The sequence below is a fragment of the Bacillus rossius genome, chromosome 2 (assembly GCF_032445375.1).
Source record: "Bacillus rossius redtenbacheri isolate Brsri chromosome 2, Brsri_v3, whole genome shotgun sequence".
NCBI classification, from domain to species: Eukaryota; Metazoa; Arthropoda; class Insecta; order Phasmatodea; family Bacillidae; genus Bacillus; species Bacillus rossius.
The window spans coordinates 92,727,225-92,752,043 of NC_086331.1; the positions used below are offsets into that span (position 1 = coordinate 92,727,225).

Consider the following 24,819-nt stretch of genomic DNA (forward strand, 5'->3'; position numbering starts at 1 on the left):
TGTAGGCATTGATTGTGTACAATCGTTTCTTATAAAGATACATTGGGCAGCAGCTAGTGCACGTTTCACTACGATGTTTGTCAACAATCCTTTCAGACATAAGTGTGATGTGTGTGATCATCTATGGTTTCTGCGCTCATTGAAGCCAGCAAAATATACCTGTTACGTACACGTATTCACGTACAACACATGGCCGTGTCCATGACAAAGCCACACCCCATTTTTTTGTGTAGTGTGTGGTGCTGAGCTGGACATTCTGGTTACATCTCTGTTGTCTCCATAATTCACTGGTGCTGTGTTACTGAGAGATGTTCTTGCGAAGCTAACCGACTATTTTGAGACAAGGTTATAAAGATAGTTGGAACATTCAAGTTTCTTCACCGAGATCAACTCAAATGGGAGACATTTACGTCACAGAGCTGAGGAGGTTGAGTACATACTGCAATTTCCTCAATTTGGAATGCATGTTGCGGAATTGGTTCGTGTGTGGAGTGAGGAATTGAATGGTTCAACATGTTCTCCTAGCTAAAGACAAGCTTACATTCAAAGATGCTGTAGAAATAGCGTCGGCAGTAGCAGAGGCAACTGGAAAGAACATGGTGAATTTAAGAAGTTTTATGACTGAGAATTGGGGAGAATAGGTCCATAGAATATACATATGAAGAAGCTGCAACTGTTAAGAATTACCTACAGAAACTATGAGGAGGAAAACGGAAGAATTAGTCGCCATAACAGATGACGCAGTTCTTGTTACCCAGCAGTGTTGGCAATGCATTGGAAGCCACTTGGCAGATAAGTGCTACCATGTCAGGGCAGTTTGCTGATTTTGTAAGACTGGCATATTAAGGGTACCAGCATCATGAAAAAGAAATGTCAACCTGCTATGGATGTGATAGGCAGAGATCAGCTGCCTGGAAAATGCAGTGAAGTGCAGCATCTGCATGTTGACTCACCAGCAAACTACATTGTTGCATATATTTTTTACAGCATGTGAGAAACAAATCAGCAGTCTTTCAACATGGAAATGTATCTAAATGGGAAATGCCTTATTATGGTAATCAATACTGGAGCATGCCACTCAATCATCATTTGGCAGATGTTTAAATGATGTGGCATCATGAATCACCCTTAAAAAAATATAAGGATTGTGTTGCATACATGGTCTCAGGAGCACTTACTAGTATTAGGCATGAAGGAAGCGAAAGTGAAAACAAAATATGAGAAGATAGTAACACGAGCTATTGGTGGTGCAAGTAAATTGGCCTAGCTGGATGGGTCACTTGGTTAGAGCCATGAGGAATTCAACTGGTAGAGCTGCATAAACTTCAAAATGCCCATTTGAGTATATTGACACAGCACCTTTCCATATTCCAGACATAGGAATAGGGGTAATATATTTGACCAGATGTGTCCATCAACATTCATCCAGGAAGCAATCATGTTTTTTTTGTAGTGTGGAGTTGTAGCTTTTATACTGAAGGAAAGGGTAAGTACAGAAATAGATAGTCTTGTGCAGCAAAATGTGTTTGAACTATGTCTCTTTCAAGGTTTGCCACACCATTGTTGCTGTTTGTGAAAATTGAAGGTTCTGTCAAGTTGTGTGGTGACTACAAGAGCACACAGAACAGTGAAAGGAATTTTCCCTTTGCCCACAGTCATGGAGGCCTTTGTGGTGCTTCAAAGTCAGGTTTACATTAAATTTATTTTGGAAGAAGCCTATTTGCAGGACAAAGTTGATGATACCACGGCACAACTGCTTACATTAAAAACACTTCAGAGGCTTATTAAGGTACGGGGTCTGCTTTTTGGAATTAGTAGTGGGCCAGACATTTTCCAAGTCATGATGGCTACTCTGCTAGCAGGAGTGCCTGGAATTGTATTTTTATTGGATGACATTTTTACAACAGGATGTAATGCACATGAACATTTGGAACCATGTTTACAAGTTCTTGTTGTGATTAGAAAAGACAGGGCTTAAAATGAAAAAAAATTTGTTGGTTTATGCAGTGGAGTCTGTGAAATTTCTGAGCCCATTTAATAGTAAAATGAAATATATACATAGTACGCCAGGGCCAAGATAATAGAAGGCATTTCTGGAGCTTTTAAATTTCTATGAAAAACTCTTAAAGAAAAAATCTGAAGTATTGCAGTCACTGCATATATTGCTTGATGTAGGCACCCCATGGCAGTGGATGGAAAGAGACAGCCAGCCTTTGAGGAAGCAAAAAAACTGTTGTAAGTCCTTGCATAATTTGACCTTGGCAAGCTTTTGATTCTGACTTGTGATGCTTTAGAGCAGTGATGGCCAACTTCACTTTTTTTGAGGGCCAGATATAATTTTTGAAATTTACCCTAGGACCAAAAAATACTAATTAAAAATTAAATTTCTACAACAAATTTTTAATGTTGTATTATTATGTAGAGCAAGCAATGTGATGTGGGATGTGATGAAGTTACGAAAAATAGTTCTCTTAAAACAGTATTTACAAAAAAAAATTAAATGTAGGAAGAAAAGCTATGAAAGAGTATATGGATAACCAAAACATTAATTACGCAGGCAAACAATAGTTTTGGTGCCGGGGTATTTGTAGCTGATGTCATATGAAACTGGTGCCTTGAATTCAAATATGGCATTAGTTTTTGCCTAGGTCAAATTTCTAAGATATAACATTTTAGTGAAATGTACATTTTACGTTATTTTAGGTTAAATCCATGAATCAAATCTAAAAATTAAACATAACTACTTATTAAATTATGCAAATATTTTATTATAAAATATCATTATATTATACAAATATTATTATATATACAAAGATAGTAGCAAATCATCGATGGAACCAGTAAGTCATTCAACGCTTGGCCTGTGTTATATTTTTCAATAGTTCTGTGACAATATTATGGCTTTATAACAGTGTCTTTTGACAAAGTATTCTGTATATGCAAACACTAATGGCTAATACACTACAGTTTATATGATAATATTTTTTTGTTGAAAGATTCTTGAAGTGGTCCGTAATAAACAATTTTGTGGCTGGATCCAACCTGCGGGCCGAAAAATGGCCTTCACTTCTTTAGAATATGGGATTGGAATGGTTCTAGCTCATAAGCTGAGAAATGAAATAGAGGCTCCTGTGGTGTTTTGTTTCAGTATGCATCAGGGTGAGCGCAACTAGTCTCAATTGTATAAGGAAGCTTTCAAATTGATCTTTAGTGTAACCAAGTTCATGCAGTATGTAGTGAGCAGACATTTTAAAATTCTGACAGATCACAAGCTGCTCCTAAGACTAATGCATCTTGAAAAATATATTGCAGATAAACTTTCCCCTTAGTTACTACTCTGGAATCTGATGCTGGCCATGCATGATTATGAATGGGAATATAGGTCTAGATCACAAATATATCACGCTGATGCTCTTAGGTTGCCTCTACACAGTCAAGATTTTATAGTCCAGCACTATGTAATGTACTCATGCTTGAGGATTTTCTAGAGCCACTGCTTGACCCCTTGAAAGTGATTTCAGAAACAAAACAAGATACAGTGGTAACTCAGGTCATGGCATATATACAGCAAGGATCACCAAGCTGGCATTAAAAATGGGGACTTTAGTCTTATCATGTTAGGTGACATGAGCTGTCTGTGCACAAGAATTGTGTGGGAAACTAGGGTTATAATTCCAACCACTACGCAATCACTGATGATGAAGATGCTCCATGCAAACCATGAAGGCATGGTCTGTATAAAAGCAGTTGCCAGAATATATTTTTGGTGGCCCTAAGCTGGATACGAGATTTGAGGAAGTGGTTAAAGAATACTTTACTTGTCAAAGTTGCCACAACAATTCATCCAAGTTGAAGATGGTAGCATGGCCAGCCTTATAGAAGCCATGGTCATGTCTGCATATAAACTTTGCTGGGCCATTCCAAGGGATGAGTTTCTGGTTTGTGTTAGATGCATATTCGAATTGACTAGAAGTCAGGCTAGTAAAATAGAATGTCTGCCGGTGTAGTTTGAATGAATTACAGGACATGTTCAGTTGCCATGGTTTGCTTACTGTTGTAGCGGATAATGCTTCAGCTTTTAGATCACAAGATGTAGCATCATTTATGACGAGAAATGAAGTTTGAATGATATTTTCACCCCTATATCATCCTTCAAGTAATGGGCAGGCTGAATGTAGCATACAATCATCAAAGAAGAAACTGAGGAGGCTAGCTCAGGGTGATTGGAGAATGCGCTTGGCATGAATGTTGTTTTCCTAACTTAACCAAAAGACTCCTGCAGGGATGCTGATAAACCGATACCTGGATACAGTTATGACTAAGATGCATCCTAGCTCACAAAAAACCACTCGGAAATATCGTTTAGCCCAGTGACCCTCTTCTTGGGTACACCACTGCCCCTTTTTGTGGGTCTGCCACTTCGGGGCTTATAAGTCTGCCACTTCCCCTGCCTGTTACACCCCCGCTGGTGTCTTAGCACACCCAGCAGGGACGCACAACTTTGTCGCTTCCCAATTGAGTTTCACATCAAATAAACCCTTAGCAAAAAATCTGAACCTTTGATAATAAATACACAAAAAAAACCAGTAGAAATGATGGTATAAAGTCCAATACTTAAAAGCAGAGCAGATTTTTTAAAGTTTAGTGGAGCCTCAAATTGGGACGATATTCGTAAAATTAGCAAAAAGCATTAAGCAGAGTTAAAACATTTGCAAGCACATTGCAATTTTATTTGCATCCAATAGTAACAACATATGAAAATTACCAACATGACCTGCTGAACTGATAGGCAAATTTATAAACATTTAAAAGCATAGATATTAAACATTTATAAATGCCTGATATTAAAAACTATTATGTTAACACACCAAAATATACAATGTAAGAATAGAATATTAGGCAGCCCCAATTTTTACAACTAACTACTTTTCCTGCAGGTACCCAACTTACTATAGCAATTTGAAAAAAAAATATATATAAAAAAGATTACATTAGAGTCTTGCTAATCCGAACTTGTTGGGACCAGACCTTGTCTGGATCACCAAAAGTCTGGATTAACGGTAATCAACTTTAAAATGTACCAAAAACAAGTTTTATAGGCAAAAGAAAAAATCTTATTAATTAAAAATCAACGTTTATTCATTATAAAGTACTTTAGAAAGCTATGTACATATAAATAATACTATGTATTGTACATACGTAATTAAAAAGTATAAAACAATTAAAAGTTAAAAACATTTACAATTCTCTCAAAAATTCAGTAATATTCTTTTGTTTTAATGAAGATTGCCGTCATTTCGCCATGCAATCTCATGTATCTCAAGCTCAGCTGACGGTATTTTGCTTTGCTTCTCAAAGTAATTCAACAACCCCTCCAGCATTATAGTCGCTTCGCCATGAGTTGGGACAGCTGATTTCTCTGTACCTTCATCGTCATCTTCCGAACTATTTCATTTGCCGTGTTTGCAATGCACGCCTCCACAATTTTATCTTCACTTAACATTTGATGACCAATACTGCTGTCATTGTTCATCCATTCTGATATCTCAATTCTCCTCCATGTTGGCACCACCTTCCATCTGTTGAAAAACTTGTACAAAATCAAAGCTAGTTGAAGTTGGTTGAGTTTCATCTTGTCCCTGATTTTCCTGTGAAATGCTCGGCCACAAATTTTGCTAGCTTTTTTGAAGAGAAGACAGCTTCATTTCCTCCCACACTTCTGCAGCCAAGTAAAAGACAGTCTTCATGATCACTTTTTTTAATATGATCCATTAAGTTAGCTGACGGGCTTCTTCTTGTTGCTCTAAAAGATACATGATAAATTTTTCCCTATATCACCATTTTATTGCTTCAATCACACCTTGATCCATAGGTTGTATCAAAGCAGTCATGTTTGGTGGCAGAAATTTTACAAAAATTTCACCATCTCGTAATTTGTCTTCACTTGGGTGACACGGTGCATTATCAATTAACAACACAGCTTTTTCTGGGTGGTTTTTGTCTCTTAAAAGTTTTTTTGCTATAAGAACAAATGTTTAAAAAAAACCAAGCTTAAAAAATTTTTTCGTCCATCTATGCCGATTTATGTGAAGTGTACTAGGCTGGAAGAGCATTATTATTATGATTAATAAGAGCCCTGGGCTTAGCCAATTTGTCTATAACCAAAAGTGGAATTTTCAAATCGCCAGAAGTTTACTAGGAAGCAAAGTCAGTTTTTTTTTTTACAATATGACTTTTGGCTACAGAATCCAACTTAGAGGCTAAATTTTTTTGGAAGCGTTTTGTAATTTAATTCCATTTCATTAGCATGAAACACTTGACAAGGCTTTAAGTTTTCATCTTTAACAAACTTTTCAAATTTTACACTAAGTTCATTAACACCATGTATCTTTCAAACAAGACAACCATCACACACTGGCAGTAAAAGCAGGGTCACCTTTTAATTTTTCATTGAGTTTGAGTATGAACGCTTGTATTTTACACCTGACAGCAGAACGCCTTGTTCACGTTGTTGGCAAAACCAAATGTACAAAGCCTCGTCTAAAGTTTTATTTTTGGGTCATTCCATTCCAGATCATCCAACCAAGATACACATTGTCCACCCCACCAGTTCAGATTTGGATGAAATTTGGTAGGTACCTAAATTTTTCATTTTTGGAATATTGGCTGTAGTTTGGAATTTAAAGCACTTCAAAGTTTCCCTCTGGTGGATTTTTTTAAATCCGCAACCAAAGTTGTGTGACACATCTTGCTTTAACTTACATTTGCAATAACAGTTATTAATGTAGAATCGTGAAATTCATCATACGTATTCAGAATTTTACGTAGATTTCAAATATCACTCGTTAAATATAATTAAATGCCCAGAAGTACGTGCAATTTATGTTAAGAAGTGAAAAAAATGAATTACCAAAAATTGTAAATATCAGTTCAGTAAACCTATTATAACTTTTTTCTGTTAATCTTTACAATCTTGGGCTTGGTACCATTAGAAAGAGCACATAATTTGCTACAAAATTGTGAAATAAAATGTGTGGATATTTATCTTATCACCCTCCCTAAAGAAATGTTTTGGTGGAAAATTTTTTTGTTAACTGTAGGTACATACATACAGTTTTTTTTTATTGTTTGAACATAAACATAAAGTAAAATTACAGAATTACAGTAGTCAAAGTTAGGCCAGCAAGCTGTGCTCATGAAAATTGCATTTTTTTACAATACCGGTGTCACTTTGATGTACATACTTGAAGTAGGCCTACTTTAAGTTCCTTATCAATGTAATCTATTAAGAATCTAATTCTGTTTTGACCATTTTGATGAAATTTTCCTCTCACACATGAATGTCAGTTTAAAATGCACCCTTTCAACCTGAGTCTCAAGTTCCGGAACATCAACAGTGCAAGAAACTTGACTAATGGCACCCAGCATGAATCTTCTGGCCAAAATTACGATGTTCTGGCCAGTAAAATAATTTAGCTGGCCAGTGAGGATGCATAACTTAATCATTGCATCTTCATATTCTTTTTCAAGCACCAACCCAATATAACATTTATCATCATAAACTGAACACACATACGAATTGGTTTTAATTTTGAGGCTCTCCGTTTTTTCAGTCAAGGAGTACTCTAACGATACATTCTCATCAGAGCTAATTCGCTTAGCTGCTATTATAGTTTTAGATAGTGGGATGAAATAGTGCAAGGACCTTGTTCCAGGAACAGTTGTGAACTCAGAAACACTTGTTAAGCTTTTCTTCCACTGCGTGAACGTCATCTTCTTTGATCAACTGAAACTTAATTTTAGTAAAGTATTCATTGCAAAATTGAAATATCTGCTCAGTTGTCAAAATTTGATCTTTATACGGTCTTTGCAAGCTCACTCTAGATACTGTCCTTTTAACACATTCTCCAACACCATCACAAGCTTTTTTACCATGACTTGTTGCATGAAAGGTCCAAAAAGCTTTTCAATCAAAATCTTCCAAGTGATAGCAGAGGTTGACCAAACTTTTAAAATTCTTGTATTGTGCTGGACAACCGTTTGTGATATACTCCACTTGATTAATGCTAAGGAATTCTTTATGAATTAGTAAGCTCAAACTTCTTTGAACCTCATGGTTTAGGTAATCTGAGATAAAGCACAAAGACATATTAAATGTTTCTCTATCCTTTCTGAAGTACAGAATTAATGGATATGTGCAAATGCAAACAGAACACCCAATGATATTGTGGCGGAAGCACTCGGACTCCGTCAAGATTTGCAAAATGTCACAAAAAATAAAAATAATAAGATAACATCTTAAGATTTCAACAACATTGGAGGGGGGGGGGGGGGGTTTAGCAGCAGAGCTGGTACAGGGATGTCTAACCTCCTTAGGACAGGGGGTGTGGGGTGTGTTGACTGAAAAAAATATTATTCATCCCACATTGTTTCAGGTTTATTTCTGGTAAACTATGGCCATCACATAAAGAAGTAAAGAAATATATAAATAAATAATGTCAAACTACTCTTTTTCGCAATAAATAAATAAATAAATACTCCTTGGAAATAAATAAACAATAATTTATCCTCTTCTTAGTATGAGTATTAACTTTTAGAATGAAATGATTAATTTTTACAAACACCTGGACCCATCCTCCAGCTAAATTAACGAAAGGAATTTAACATTTCTGGATACCAAACTGCCTGCCCTCCTGGAAAGAAACAAAAAGTTAAGCCATCCTAACACGGTTAATATTACACCCACATGCTTTATTTTACTCGAGCAGAAGCCCTAGCTAAAAAATTAATTATGAGTTTGCCATTACTTACAACACCTTCTTCGAACGGCAGCACGCCGCTACCAGCCAAGGAGTCTCCGACAGTTCCCGAACACCTCATGGAGAAGAACCCCCCTGAGCTCACCCAGGGTGGCCCATTTATTAATTCCCACTCACATTGTCATCACGTCCGAGAACACACTACGTGAATGAAAACCCCGACCGCGATGTTGCAACAAACCGCCATGCGGCCAAACGACGCTATCCCCTGTCCACCGACCATGTCAGACTGGCATTCCTTCCACCAGATTGCAACACTGACACCAGCCCGACAGGCCAGCGTACCTGCACAGGAACAGCAACGCAGCGAAAACAAACCAGGCCGGCCAACACTCCCGAAGATTCCATGCCACAATGTCGAAACAACCGCCCGTAGCTGGCCAAGCATCAAGTAGCAATCACGCCACCGCTCCAGAAAAACAGAGAATGTTCACAATCTACGGCATCGCGAAGAAAAAGAAACAACACCCGAGTGTCCCAAGCAAACATCAGGCACTTAAGCGGGCTCATAAAGCACCACTGCGCAAAACCAAATTATTTAATAACCTTTTCACATAAAATTTTACAGCGTGGCAATATGACTGAATTTTATCTTGGATAACAAAAGAATAGTTTTCTGAAAAGTCTATGAAAACTAGTTTGACTGCTGTTTAGAGATGAATGAGTGGTATTAAAGCTGCCAGTTTTTTTAAAAGCAGATCAATGAACCCACATAAATGTAAAACCAATGTTTGTAAATGGCTGCAATCAGTAGTTACCCATTGTGAAAAATGAATTTCATCATCATGATCAAAGTCAGTAAAAATGTTTCTTACATAATCTTATTCTTTTTCAGAATTGGGACAGTTAGGACATATTCTTAACATGCAATTCCGGTTTTCACTATCACATACCAGTAAATTGATAAGGTCCTTTAGCTTTGATTTTTATAAATTCATAGCACTTAAAAGAATGATTGGATTCTGGTGTATTGAGCAAACACAGACCAAATGTGTACCTGCCTGACCAACTGTTACACACCATTTCGGCTGCAGCTCACAGAATTGATAAAATCCTTCATCACAAGGAAATTTCTCTCTATATGATGTGTAGTTCTTTAAGATTGTAGAGTATGAGGCTCTTTTGTTCATAAACATTTTTGTGTACACTAACCTTATCTTTGGCACCTGGCATTAGTCTGCTGTTTTTGTCGGCTTGATAAAAATTGGTAACTTTTTCAACACCTTCAGCAGAGATTTTTCAATATTGCAATGGCTCAGGATATGAAATAATCCCTTTTTCTTTCAAAAACTGGCGTGATTTTCTTGCTATATACTCATAACATAGAATTCTGTTGAAATTTTCTTTCATGACCAGGAATTAGGTGCAATTGATAAAATGTGTAACTTCTTCCTTATGGATGTTGCATATTTAAATTTTTCTTTCATCTAACTGATTAAAAAATTTAAGTCACTCGAATTCCTATTAATAACTGACTCCTCAGGTAAGTCTTCGTGAGTACTTCCTTCAGACTGAAATTCATCTTCAGGCAGCTTCAAAACTGCTGCTACTTTTGATTTCACTTTACGTTTGGCTTCAGCTATCTTTCTTTTACCATACACTAATTTTGAATGCTTTGAAAGTCATTTTAGTTTTAAGGGTGATAAAAGAAGAGTACTTACTTATGCTTGAATTCAAATCTTCCTTTTCAAATGGTGTAGAGTCACTAAGGTCTTCCTTGTAGATGTAAGCCTATGAGGGTCTGGGCCTTCCTCTTCATTAGAATTATTCTGTGAATTTTCAAACTCTTGTTCTTGAAATAACTTCGTCCTACAGTTGGAACACAGCTTTTGTCCAGGAATTAATGAAACACCAGACTTCCTTTTTGTATCTTTGGTCATTGAAGAGATAAAGGTCTTAGCCACTTTTTATAAACCTTTTGTGTTTCTTTGCTGGGTCACAACATTAATTAAAGCTTCCCCGTAATATTTAATGAGTGATAGATAGTAGTGTGAACAAATACTTGAATTTGACTGCAGTGTGAATCCATCTATCCTCCATAGCAGAATTTTTTTTTCATCAGAAAGTTCAGCAGTATTAAGAATTATCTTTTTGTCTGTTTATGTGTTTATATCACACACAGAATTAATAAAAATATGTACACTACACTTTAATATAAACTGGTAGCCATTGTAGATTGTAAAAAAAACTATTGTTTTTACCCACTTTAGTCAGAAAATACAAAGCAAATAACTTATCAAAAATAAATAAATAAAACCAGCTACATATCAACACTTAAACATTAACAGCCATAGATTAAACAGTCCCAGACAACTTGCTGAAGTGCACAGAAAAATAGCAGCTACTAAGACTCCCACACACTGGACAACCCGTGACTGACTCATATCTTCTATGAGATCACCCTACAGTAAACATTTAGATGATGCAATATATTACATCATCTACATTTAAGCAAGAAGATGCAATATTATGCAAACTGATTGAGTGACCAAACATTAATTGAATCAACTTTTCTTCAAACATTTTCTTCTCCTTTTCATTACTATTTTTCATATATAGGCCTACAGTATGTTAAATGTGCATTTCCAACAAGGTAAATCATTATTTCAAACATTTTTGCAATAAAAATTTTACTACATATTTGCTTTTACATGTACACATTATTTTGTAAACTTAAAACTGATTTATAATCATTTTAACCACTTCTTTCACAATTAACTTGCTTTAATAAAGAAGGAAGAAGGTAAATATCCACAAATTTTATTTCACCATTTTGTAGCAAGTTTTGTGCTCTTTGTAATGGTACTATGCCCGAGATTGTAAAGATTAATGATAAAAGTTATAATAGGATTACAAAACTGATGTTTACAATTTTTGGTAATTCATTTTTTCCAATACTAACATAAATTGCACGTACATCTGGGAATTTAATTATATTTTCATTACATTTTCAGCGTGATATTGGAAATCTATGTAAAATTCTGAATACATATGATGAATTTCACGATTCTACATAATAACTGTTATTACAAATGTTAGTTGAAGCAAGATGTGTCACTCGACTTGAGTTGCGGATTAAAAAAAATTCCACCAAACAGAGGGAAACTTTGAAGGACTTTAAATTCCAAACTAGAGCCATTATTCCAAAAATGAAAAATATGTGTTCTTATATTTGTCTGAAGATACCATGTACCAAATTTCATCCAAATCTGAGATGGTGGGTTGGATACCCCTGGATGATCTGGCATGGAATTTCCCTTATGGTTTTTTTTGTATGTGCTTCTGTTACCCAGACTGTCCTTACCATTTTCGCACAAAAATCTTCAATTTCCTTCTGATTTTTTTTTCAATCAGAAACAGTTTCTTTTCCCACTCATAAATTTTGCACGATTCTAGTTAATGATTCACCTGCATCAATACGAAATAAGGCTTGGGGTTTTTGCTCCGTTGTAACAGTCACTTTCTTACGTTTAGTAGCCATTACGTTGCTCTAAATAAGTGCACACAATAAGACACTTGCACTGAATAAAAATAACTGTAACAAGTACCTATCCCCAGCACGAGTAACCATCCACTGAAGGGAACAAAATAAAACTACTCGCGGGTATAGAGTGAGTCACTTCTCGGAAAACAGACGATGAGCAGAAAACTGACGGTAAGACTTCCAGCAACTAAACGCAAGTGTACCCTCACTTAGAATTATATTTTCTTCTTTTCCTGTGTCATATCTTTCTTTTTTTTCACCCTTTTTTTTTTGTTTTTTTTAATCGGTCCGGACTAGCGGGGTCCAGATTAGTGAGACTCTACTGTATTTAAAAATTGAATATGTATAACGTAATTAAATACACAGGCCTATCTCAAAATCTGTGCATGATGGGGATCAAAATAAATAATAGTCTTTATTCCACTGTGCTATTTTCCCATCACACTTGCACCAACGCTAAAATATAAGCAATTTCCCAAAATTAGTCAAACACTCGTAAACCTTTATTGGGAATAATTTCCGCATATGCTATTTACCAAGTTACTTAAATTTTCATAGCCGCTATTCACGTTGTCAAAATGTCTAAACGTACTCGTAGCTTGTAAACAACTTTTTACAATAGGTTGAATTTAACCAAGTTAATGGCCCGACTAAATTTAAAATTATTCCACATTGTCACTGAAATATAATTTAAAATTGGTGATGTGATATGCCGCTCAAAGTGGGTATAAGTTCAAAACCTCTAAAAATGCATGCCATTTCCAGATGTCGACTGTTATGCTGAACACCGTCCATGCAAAAAACCTTCACTTTGAAGTAATAAATCAGAGCAGATGTCACATTCAGTTTGTTGGTTGGGTGCAGACAATACCATACTAGCCATACACTCCTTATGGCCTAAGTATGATAAAATGATAGAAGTCCACTCAGGCTGGCAGCTTGCTTGAACACAACCCTATACTTCATGGCCGTGCAAAATGCAATTTTACCGCAGTAAAACTTGAGGCACACCCAACGCAGAACGGTGTCGACCTCGCACCGTGTCAGTCAGGCTTTAATTGCCTCACAGAATCTTTGCCCAGAATGCACTTGCATGCTTGACCGTGTTTTGTCTTCATGACGTCACCCACACAGGTGCGATCTGACGCCTAATTATACAACTAAGTCCAACTTTGCGCGCTTTCGCGCAGCTCCAACTACATGTCGATGGCTCAGTCAAATTAATTAGTGCTTTAAAACTAAAACTATAACATGACATTGTAAATAATACATAATTACATATATTTAATTAAAATTTATATGCTAACGAAGCTATGTGGGACTTCCTTAACAATAAAATACATAATTATATTTCTATATATAACCTACGTAAAGTGAGACTACAAGAGAATTATAAAATATATAAATATTTAGTAAAAATAGATATTTTAAATACATTTGAAAAAAATTATAGCATATAAGATATAACTATCGCGAGGCCGCTGGCCTCACTTCATTGGTACGCCATTACGACATCTCTTATGTCCACTAAGCCACACTAATTAGTTCGCCTCTGCCTCATTTTGTGGGTACACCATTGCTCTTTCTCATGAGTTTCCCACTGTCCCTCTTCATTGGTACGCCACTGTCCTTCCTTTTTGGTATGCTACTGCTCCTTCTCTTAGATCCACCACTGTACCACCTGTTGGGTTAACACTGCCTGCCCTCATTGATACCCCACTACCCATCCTCGTGGGTACACCACTGCAAGTCCTTGCGTGTCCACTACTGTCCATTCTTGTGGGTACACCGCTGCCATCCTTCATGGGTTTACCCCTAATGCATCCCGAATAAAAAAAACTATTATCAAAGTTTTAAAAACCAACAAATGAAACAAAAAATATATCTACATTAACAATAATGGGAATAATTTATTATAAAATCAAAATATAAGTTGGATTTCACAATTGGTTTTAAGAATATTTATCTTTTTGTAATGCTTATTGGCCTTTGTTAATCAGAAAGAACACATTAATAAGTTACACAAAGATGCCAGCCAGAATGTATTAAAACTAGATTGTTTTATTCGGAACATAAACAGGAACTGCAATGTTAACAGCCACACATGACTGCTGTAGAGAAAGTCCACCACAAATGCTGTTTTCTGTTAAAATTAAATATTTACAATATAAAATGTCACAGTTGGAACAAACATAGTGATGGTGAACCAGCATAAAATCCAAAAATTGTTTCTCTACTTAAAGACTTGCAGGGAATATTGAGGGGTGAAAATCAACAATAATTTGCAAAAATATTAAAAATAATAAATTTAAAAAAACTAAAAAAAATTTAAAATTTTTGTTTTGAGGTGCAAATGGATGCCCACTAGAGAATGTACCAAATTTCATGGCTCTAGACCTCATTGTCTTTGCAATACAGGAAAGATAGACAAACTCACTCCTTTATTATCTATATTACTTATATTATTTTATATCACTGACAGAGAGTAGATATTCTATCTACCTTTATTGTTTGTCAGGATCATCAAATGTTTGCAAGCCTACCTGCAGGACTGTGATGTAATGCCAGAGAATAAGAAATAAAGAATATAAAAAAGTTATTTATAATGTGGAAGTAACCATAATGCAAGTAATCTAAAAGGTACTTATTTTAATATGCAGTAATTTTTATAATTATGATTTTTGCTTAGTGAAATTGTTCAATGTCGCGAGTTCACAAGTTCATATTTGGCAGCCAAAAGGCGTATTTAAGCATGTATACTAGCAAGGAAAAATACAAAGCTCAAATTTCAAAGATCAGGCATAAATCGGGATCAGGGTGATTCTTTATATTTGTAGAAGCCACTTAAAGCTCTGATGACTTTATCCAGGTTTTTGACATGCAAATTTGAAAGAAAATGCTTCCATTCTACCATGGCCACTATTATTATGTAGTATGATGGCATTTAATGTAAATAAATTGGCCATTACTCTGAGAAACAATATGTTCACGTGCTAAAATTTGGACGGGACTTGCCATGGATACTCTTTTTAGACATCTAAATGACTTAAGTTATGTGTATATAAAAAATTAATTCATGACAGTGATGATATTGATATTTTTTAATATGTTCCTCTGTTTTTACTTGTTGGCTGCTCCAGGCATAGTCATCATGTTTCCCCACATGACATAATGCACTCTCAAAGTCTGTATAGCAGAGCCAAGAATCTGTCTTGACATTTTGACACTGAATGGGCATGAGGCAGGCTGGCATGGTATGATAGTGAATCACTTTATTGTATTGACCTGCTATCTGTTTTATGGCTCAGTATCCCTTTCTTTCAACAACAACTAACAAGTTATAAATATTATTGTTACGATTTACCGCGGGTTCGTAAAGGATAGCCCAATTAAAGATTTTATTACACACACAGTTTTATTTATTGCCACTACTTATGTCACTTACAAAAATCTTCTAAAATGGCAAATAATTAATTACACTTAAAGAAAGGTCTATTCCCCAGTCACTCGTTCCATACACCTCGCTGGGCCGCACCTCTGGCGCAACTCTCGCCGCAGCACCCCTCGTGGGTCTCCGCCGCGGGACTCCGTCGCCACACTCCGCAGCCGCTGACGCACTTCCCCTTCGCCGAGAATCCACTCGACTCCTCGCTCGCAACTTCACTTGGGACTCCGCCGCACCCGCAACTCTATCGCCCGGAAACTTCGCTGCGGGAAAACTCCCGACTCCACTGAACTCACTCACTTCCTGCCCTGGAACCTTCGTCCAAGGACTTCGCCACTCTGCCACACCCGTGGCACTATCGCCCGGAAACTCCGCCGCGGGAGAACTCCCGACTGAACACTCCGAACTGACTCACTCCGAACTGACTCACTCCGCCCTGACGCCCTCGGGCCTATATATAGGCCCCGGCGCAATTCCAGAACTCACGAGAGCGGCCGGGGCCTATCGCGTCACTCCGAGCCGCCGTCCCGATGGCAGAAATCTCTCGAAAACACGTGTCGGCGGCTCGCGCAACTCCCAGCTGTCCGGTGTCAGTTACGTGTCAAAGGCAGGGCGCCGCGCGCGGAGTGGTGGGAAGGAGGGGGGAAAGCGACAATCCTTGTTATCTTCCAGGCGCGCGCGGCACATATATTGCGGCAGTCGCCAGCCAGCTCTGCACCTGCACGTGTCCCGGCCAATGTCACGTTCGTAACATTATTATAAAAATGGACTCGACCAAGCCTACTATAAGGCAAGGAAGCTATTTCAAAGTTAAACAGTTAATGTCAATATGAGAAACCACCTTTCCAGACTGAACAGGAAGGGCCAAACACCCAAGGTCCTTCCTGTGGAACTGCTAGAATACGTATTATAGATGCTTAACCAGACAGCCTTAAGAATGTTAGGTAGTTATCCAGATCATGCAAAAACGTTTAACTTAGTAATGTTGTATGTGTACAAGATAATTGAGGCTACTAAAATTCAACTCATTTTTAATCTTTGGTTTTCTTTATTTGAAGATACATTTTAGTTCTGAACTAATTTAAGTACTCCAGAATATAAGAAAATTTGCAAGTAGAAAATAGAAGAAAAAAATGTTTTATTTTTTTTACAGTGTCTTAAGTTATATTCTATGAGAGTTGTGCACTTTTAACTTCACTGATATTTGAAGTCATAAATGCTGTACTAATCTTCAATATTGTAGTAGGTCTTACTGTTATTAATGGGTTGTGATTGGCTTATTGTTAGAGGATAGTTTCAAATCTACCATGGTCACTTTAGATAGATGTTACTTTAAAAACTTCTTTAAGTGATTGACATTTGTTTGCAATTATTTTCCTTATCATTTTAAGAAACACCAGATTTTATTATTTGGTTTCAGAAAGAGTACTTTCACAAAGTAGCTACTGGTATTCTTAATTCCCTTGGGGGAAAAATTGCTATGAGTATTTGATTTGGTTTTATGACACTGCTTTGCACAGATTCTCAAGATGACACGATCTCCAGATTGTAGTGGGCTCAGTGCTCATAATTTGAGTCAATCCGGGATGTTGGGATGGAACCCACAACACTTAGCACATTAGTGATCATTGCCACCCAGGACCCTGCTATCAGTTGGGAATTATTTGTGTCTAATCGTTTGACTGTATGTTACAATGTGCTTGCACATTTACTAAAATTTGTTTTGATTTGGAGATAAAATAAACCTTTTTGTATTTTCAAATATGTGTAACAGAGAGCAGCATGTATTTACTAAAAAAACTTTGGTCATTCCAACCTGAGAAAATTGAACAGATAATTTTGTAAGAGTTGGTCTTGAGCCTCTGTTGAGCTGTTTCTCATTTATATAAATGGCTTGGCACCCTGCCTTAATCCAAGTGGCTCATCCATTCTATTTAGAGATGATACTTTAATTATAGTCTCTAGCAAGTTAACAGAAGAACCATTTAACAAGCCAACAGCACATTTAATGAATAAAATTCATAATTTGCTGCAAACATTAAATCTTTACTTGATAAAACACATTTAATGCAATTTTTTTGTAACAATAAAGTTAGCAAAAAAATGTGTATGTGAAGTTTGAATTCATAAACAACTAAATTTCCTGGCCAGTATGTAAATAATTTGAAATGGAAAGTTTTGTTCTAGTTTTAGTATGGTTTTGCATCGTACAGCCACGTGCAGACACTTAAGGCAACGAGACCGCCAAGATTATAGTGAACTCTGAACCACTTGGGTACTGACTCAGTGCTCATAAATGAGTCTTGTTGGAGTGTTGGGATCCAACCACAACCCTCACCACTGACGCATTAGTGATTACAGCCACTGAGGACCCTTTTACTGCAAACTTTACCGAAATCCTTTGCTGAAACTCTGCTTTTTTATTTTGCTTTGCATTTTTGAAATTTAGTAGAATTTAATAGAAAAATATATAGATATAGTAGAATTTTTAAGCAGAGACAGTAATAATGGCATTATCAACAATCTGGGCCATTGCAGTGCATTTCAAACCAAGGTACTCTAGTGAAGTGCTCAAGTGGAGAGTTCCTTTCATTTGGAAGATTTGCACCAATTTCCTGTTGGGCATGACAGTCACTCTTTTAAAAGACATTTGAACACAGAAGCAGAGCTCGTGGCGAGCATAGCATTAGTTGGTGCAGAGAGCAGATGGCAGGCATTATTCCATGGTGTGATACATGGAGCTGTACAACCATGTTGACTGAATTTTTTTGGAGCAATTTTTTTAACACTTTTTTTGCACATAGCTTTGTACAATGTTATGGCAAGTAAAATAATAAATCCTTGCTTTAAACATAGTTTTTATTTCCAAGTTTATTTTTTAGTACCTCACGAGAGCAACGAGACCAATATACATGATAAGTCTGAATTAGACAGCTTAACTTTGGTTGCAGATTTACCACATAAAAATAAGTTGAAAACATATATGACTTATGGTCTAAAGTGCTTCCCAAGACTGGTATTGGCACACACACACATATATGTATGTATAAAGGGTTTATCTTTGTTTAATTATTTTTTTAAATATTTTTTTAAAATATCTATATATAGTTATATTTAATTGTTACTTTAGTTTTTTTAATTAAAAATAATTTATGTTTGCCTATTTAATGATTTCTTGTTGTTTTAAATTCTATTGTATTGCTGGGTAGTTGTGCGGGAGTGCGGAATCAGTTTCCTCATGCAGAGAGTTTACGTGACAGTTGGCAATAGGAAGTGTCAGTGGGCTGCCCTGTAAAACAGACGTTGGCCGGTGTGTGTTGCGAAGTGACGAGACATTCGGAGTCCGCCGCCAGTCGAGGCGAGACCTCATTGTAGTGCCTTGGGCGCGAAGAGTAAAATTGACGAGCGACTGTTGGAGTGTACAAGCAATGTCCGGGCACGGTGCAGAACTTTTTACGAGACTTTGAATTTCATATAATGAGCCTCAATCACGTTTGTTCGGCTTTTGGGGACAGGCCAAACATATTTATTAAAAGGCACGAAGAAATTTAATTGCCTTGTTTGAGATTAGCTACGAGTGTTTCTGTTGCAGTGACGAGAGAAATTGTGAGTACAGCTGATCTTATTATAGATGGTATTGGTTTGGATAAACTAGAATTTTTCGCTACGTACTTTGTGGTGAGTCAGAATATCTGTTACAGTATTGCATGTACCTCAGTGGGCGAACATAAACTTGGTTTGGAAGATATAATTTTTTCAAGTTTATATTTCAAGAAGTAAACTATTGATTTAAACACAAAATATTTGCGCACTCCTCCAGCACTTTTGTATAGGACTTTGCTAGATGAACTTTTTTTAGGTAAATTTAAATTGGTGAATTTTGTTTAGTAGTAATTTTTGTTAATTATATCTTTGAATATAAATGCAGTCATATATTTTGATATCTTTTAGTAACTGCCGGCAGTTTATGAATAATCATTTTATAAGATGTTTGTACAAATATTGTTACGTAATTTAATTATTTGGTTAAAAATCAATTTTTATATAAACAGTCTTGTCTAATATTTTTGTGTTATACCTTTTTGCGCTTATTCTAGTAACCAATGTTTGCAGGTTACAATTAAATACTTTGGACTCTATATTTTAATTCATGTTTGTATGAAAACCAAGCCTTTCGTAAAATATTGCATCAAATATAACAGAGTTATTATGATTAACAAAATTGTTTTTGATTCCATAAAATGCCCACTTCGACACCGTAATGTATTTGCTCTGCTTTTAAGGATGTACTTTTTACATTATTTTTTTAAACACTAGGGCTGGGTTCATGCCCGTACTTTTGGTATCATGTTGGAGTTTGTTTTAAATTCTATTTCAATAAAACCAGTCGGGTGTTGAGTTTGTGTTATCTACCAGGTGCAGAGGGTAGGTACCACAAAAATAATAAAGATAGTGTTTATGATGGAATGCCATCCTACAAACCACTGCAAATCTTGTTGCGCAAGTAAAATTATTCAATTGAAATAATTTAGAGTAAACACTTATTTCCTATAAATTATGGCATTGCAGAGTAATCATATGGGTTTTCAAGACTGATAATTAATCTACATGTGAAAATTAATGAAAAAGGTTGCCTTGTACTGCCCTTTAACTTGCTGTTTTCGAGAAAAATTATTATAAAATTTGGAACAAAATACTTTTGACACCTGGCAGGTAGATGACACTCACAAAATTCAGTTTTAAACAGCTGCCTAAAATCAGGGGCACTGATTTTTAAGATATATACACGCCAATAAAGGTATCTCGAAGAAAACATGGAACTAATAAACTAAAACAACTGCAGATGTAGTTAGAAAAAGTTTGGAGACCCCTGGTCTAACTAAACAAATTTCTACAAACACTGCAAATCTTGTCACTGAATTAAAATTATTTAATTGAAGTAATGTAGGGTAACACTCGTATTTTCTATAAATTGTTTTGATGGAGAGTAATAATGTAGATTTTTAAAGACTGATGATAAATCTGCATGTCAAATACAACAAAAAAGTCACCTTTTTGTATTCCTTTATCCCAGCCTTTTTGAGAAACACTATTATAAAATTTATAACCAAATACTTCGACACCCAGCTGGTGTGTAACACTCACAACACTCAGTTTGAAACAGCTTACTAAAATCAGGGGACCTCATAGTTAAGTGAGGTACATGCCAACCAAAATATTTTTAAGAAAACATTGAACTAATAATTAAACTAAAATATTTGGAGATGTAACTTATAGCACATAAACGTGCATGCTGAACAAATCAAATACCTTAAAAAAAAAAAAAAAAAAAAAAAAAGGTTGCACCTTTATTTGTGAGGGAATAACTTCCACATAGGCCAACAGGTTAGAACATGCTGCATTGTATCATCACATCAGGAAAAAAATTGGTTGCATTTCTTATGGAACATATCCTGTACTGTAAAGCTGTGGCAGGCTGGATACTGGGCATGTGTGGCCCACGGTAGCAGGCTGAATTAGTGATGCTTGTGGGCCGGTGTTGGCCCACGGGCTGTACTTAGGAGACCCCTGAGTAGACATTATTTAGATGCTTCGTGTTCCACCATAAATACTATTTTATTATTTTCAATAAATGACTGGTTCAGCTGCAACTTAAGACCCTAAGTCATATATGTTTTCAACTTATTTTTACATGATGAATTCAGTTGAATTCAGGCTCAACCTGTGTAATACTACTAGATCAAACCACATCCAGCATCCACCAAAATAATATGTTGTATGATTTGTAATGAATGTTAACTTGTGTGTAGAAGTTACCGTATATTTTGTAGCAATTGCATGAGAATGTTAAATAACCTTTTATTAAGAAAATAATAAGTAGGTAGCCTAAATAAATAAGGAGGCAGAAAATACAAAGGAATGGATAAGTTACATTTATAAAACAAAGATTGTAATTATTTACAGTATCTCCTTTATTAATGTTTACAAAACTGTGATACTGTACTTAAATCCTTGATACTCAGACACAGAACTATTGGAATCTAAAAATGTTTCTTTTTGTGTACTTCTAATAGTCCAGGATCCAGCGTCTGTTTTTGCAATTGATCACTATCATCCTAATTTTCCGTGAGTAACTTCATTTTGATGAAACGTCCAACTTTTTCTCTTACAAAAATTTTTGATTGCGGTAGCGAACAGGGGTAGCAGGGATAAATTATGTCGATTTGATGATTGTCAAAAATTGATTACTAACTTGATTTTTTTTTTAAATCTCAAGATAATTATCTGAATTATTTTTAAAAATATTTCTCCTACAAAATGTATGGTTTGATTAAAGACTCCCCTCTTTCGAACATGTATCGATAACAAGGTCCTCAAATTGCGTGGTACGTTATCCTGGTCCTACGCTCAAAAGTTGTTAATACCACAAAACCATTTTTCTCATTACTAACTGTAGGACAAAAATATTACATAATAGGTTAGTGTGTTTTCCTATCCAAATGAAACAGTGTCCTACAAGAAAACAGGTATTTATCATTAGTCCGACAAGAATTGTCATTTTTTCGTTTTCCTATTCGTATCATAACATAAGGTGAAAACATCTTTTTCTAAATTTAAATAATTTTATTTTCCAATAAACTAGGTACAAAAATTTGTGTTTTTACGTATCAAAAAAACTTCATCTTCATAAAATTCTTCTGATAAACCTTCATCATCTTGCTACTACCATCACTCTCACCATCTTCATTTTCCTCGTCCATGACATCTGACTCTACAATAACATGAAAAAATTAAATACATTGCTGAATAATCAATAGTATTAATAGTGCACCTTGTAAGTCAGTAGACAATTCTTCAAAGGATGGACTTTGGGGGACCATCTAAACATTAAAATTCATATTTGCCATCAATTATTGTCCATCCATGATTTTCTGGCAATTTTTCCATGGGGCACAGCATGTGTGCATTACACCATACATTGGAGATGAATGCTGTCCTTTTAATTTGTTGCAACAATTCTTGTTTCGTTGGTGGCAAGCTAGAAGGATCATATCCTACGATTTGTTTTTTTTAATTGCTTCATTGTCATTTTTTGATTTGTACCCTTTTTCATATAACTCATACTGTCCTTTATCGATATCATTTTTGGTTTTTAATACATTCTGCATACATACTCTTCAATAGTTCTCACTACTGCATTCAATGTTGTTAATGCTGCTGTATGTTCACTTCGTAGGAGTTGAATCAAAGCCTCTTGAAAATTTGTATTTTTCTTCAGAATACTAAAAGGTCTCTTTTTTCCTTTGCGAAAGAAAGAAGGATTATAATCGTTCCCAGTAAAAATATGGCAATTGGCGAGTGAACAAGATAATTCATCACCAAGCTTGGCATAAATTTCATTTATGTTTAAGTACTTGTTTTTTACTTGTGCTTAAATTGATAATTATTAAAATTTCATCTTTTAAGTACTTAAAATTTGCCAACATTATTACTGGTATATCAGAATCTGTACAATGTATCTGCACACAATAGTTTGTATTAAATTGACAAATATGGTACACAATTTTGGTGTCAGCTTCTTCATGATAACAAGAGAGGTTATAGTCAATGACTCTTTTTATTTTATTTTCACTAGACACCTCATAAGTGTAACATTGATCATAATTAAGTTTAAGTCTTTCCTGTGATTAATGTAATAAAATTCGTCTCTTGTCCAATCTTCAATTAAAAATTCAACAAATTTTTCTTTAAAGTTGTTACTCCTCAATAATTTGCAGAAATTATAACGTCGTACTGTGTGTCCTCTTCACCTCACAGATCATGTTCAAAATCTTTAATACTGGGTTTTTTGTACTTGTCAAATCTATACTAATATTATAAAGCTGAAGAGTTTGTTTGTTTGTTTGTTTGTTTGTTTGTTTGTTTGTTTGCGCTAATCTCAGGAACCACTGGTCCGATTTGAAAAATTCTTTCAGTGTTGGATAGTACATTTATTGAGGAAGGCTGTAGGCTATATTATATTATCAATAACATTAGGGATCCTTACTAAAAGTCCAATTTAGAATCAAATGTATTGGAGGGGGTTAGATACAACATGCAGTACACGTACAAAGTGTGTGTTGACAATGCCGCAGGCGCTAGAAGTTTATTAAGCGAAATACCACTCACTGACTCACTCATCACGAGATCTCTAAAACCATACACCCGATTGACTTGAAATGTAGCATAGTTACTCATTTTGTGATGTAGACGCTCACTAAGAGCGGATTCTGCGGAAATCCGATCCCAAGGGGAGTTTCGGGGGCGTAATGTATCAAAATTTCCAGTTTTTGGTAGGAAATCACCATGGCAACGGCTGTTGCTTTGTTGATGCTTCAATCGTCTCTATGGCAACGACTATTTCATTGTTAGTGCAGTCCTCATCACCGTTGAAATTTTGCGGGTACTTTAAATATCAAAAATTGCCCTTTTTTTTCCAGTATATATATTTTACAGACTTGAAACTTCACAGTAATGTTCCTTATGTTACGCAGGATGACATTTTTCGAAAATTAGATCCCATGGGTGGTTAAAACCAGGCAACAGTGGGTACTTTGTCTGCATGAGAACAGGATTTTGCATTGTTCATGCCTTCTGCGTCTCCATGGCAACGGGCATCGCGCGGCAGTGGCATACCCACAAGGAGTGGCATGTATAATGAGCGGCGCAAGAGTGATCTGCCTGTAGACTGCCGTAGCGAAGTACGGGTACATCAGTTGTACGTTGCGTGCATGAGTCGGGAAACCATCGGTGCTATTCATTTTCTCTCCGGTACATTATACAGCATTGTAATAAATTTTCACTGAATTTTTTTTATTTAACATTACTGTAAATGGGAGATGTGGCTTAATTTTTTTCCATTAGTATAGCCGTGCGAAGCCGGGTCGGGCAGCTAGTATAATATGTACTTCTTTTCTATTATATGTAAGTATTTTTAATATATGCTTCGAGATATTACCATAACTGTTTGGAAGGTTCTTTAACGTATGTAATAAATAAAATCCATCAACTAAGTGAATGTCTGCTTCTGG

General features: G+C 35.8%; 1 protein-coding gene across 2 annotated transcripts in view; it reads left to right on the forward strand.

The window, feature by feature from the left end:
* The window catches only part of LOC134529466 (dual specificity tyrosine-phosphorylation-regulated kinase 2), a 64,765-nt gene that overhangs the window by 25,095 nt on the left and 14,851 nt on the right, over positions 1-24,819 (forward strand). The window lies entirely within an intron of this gene.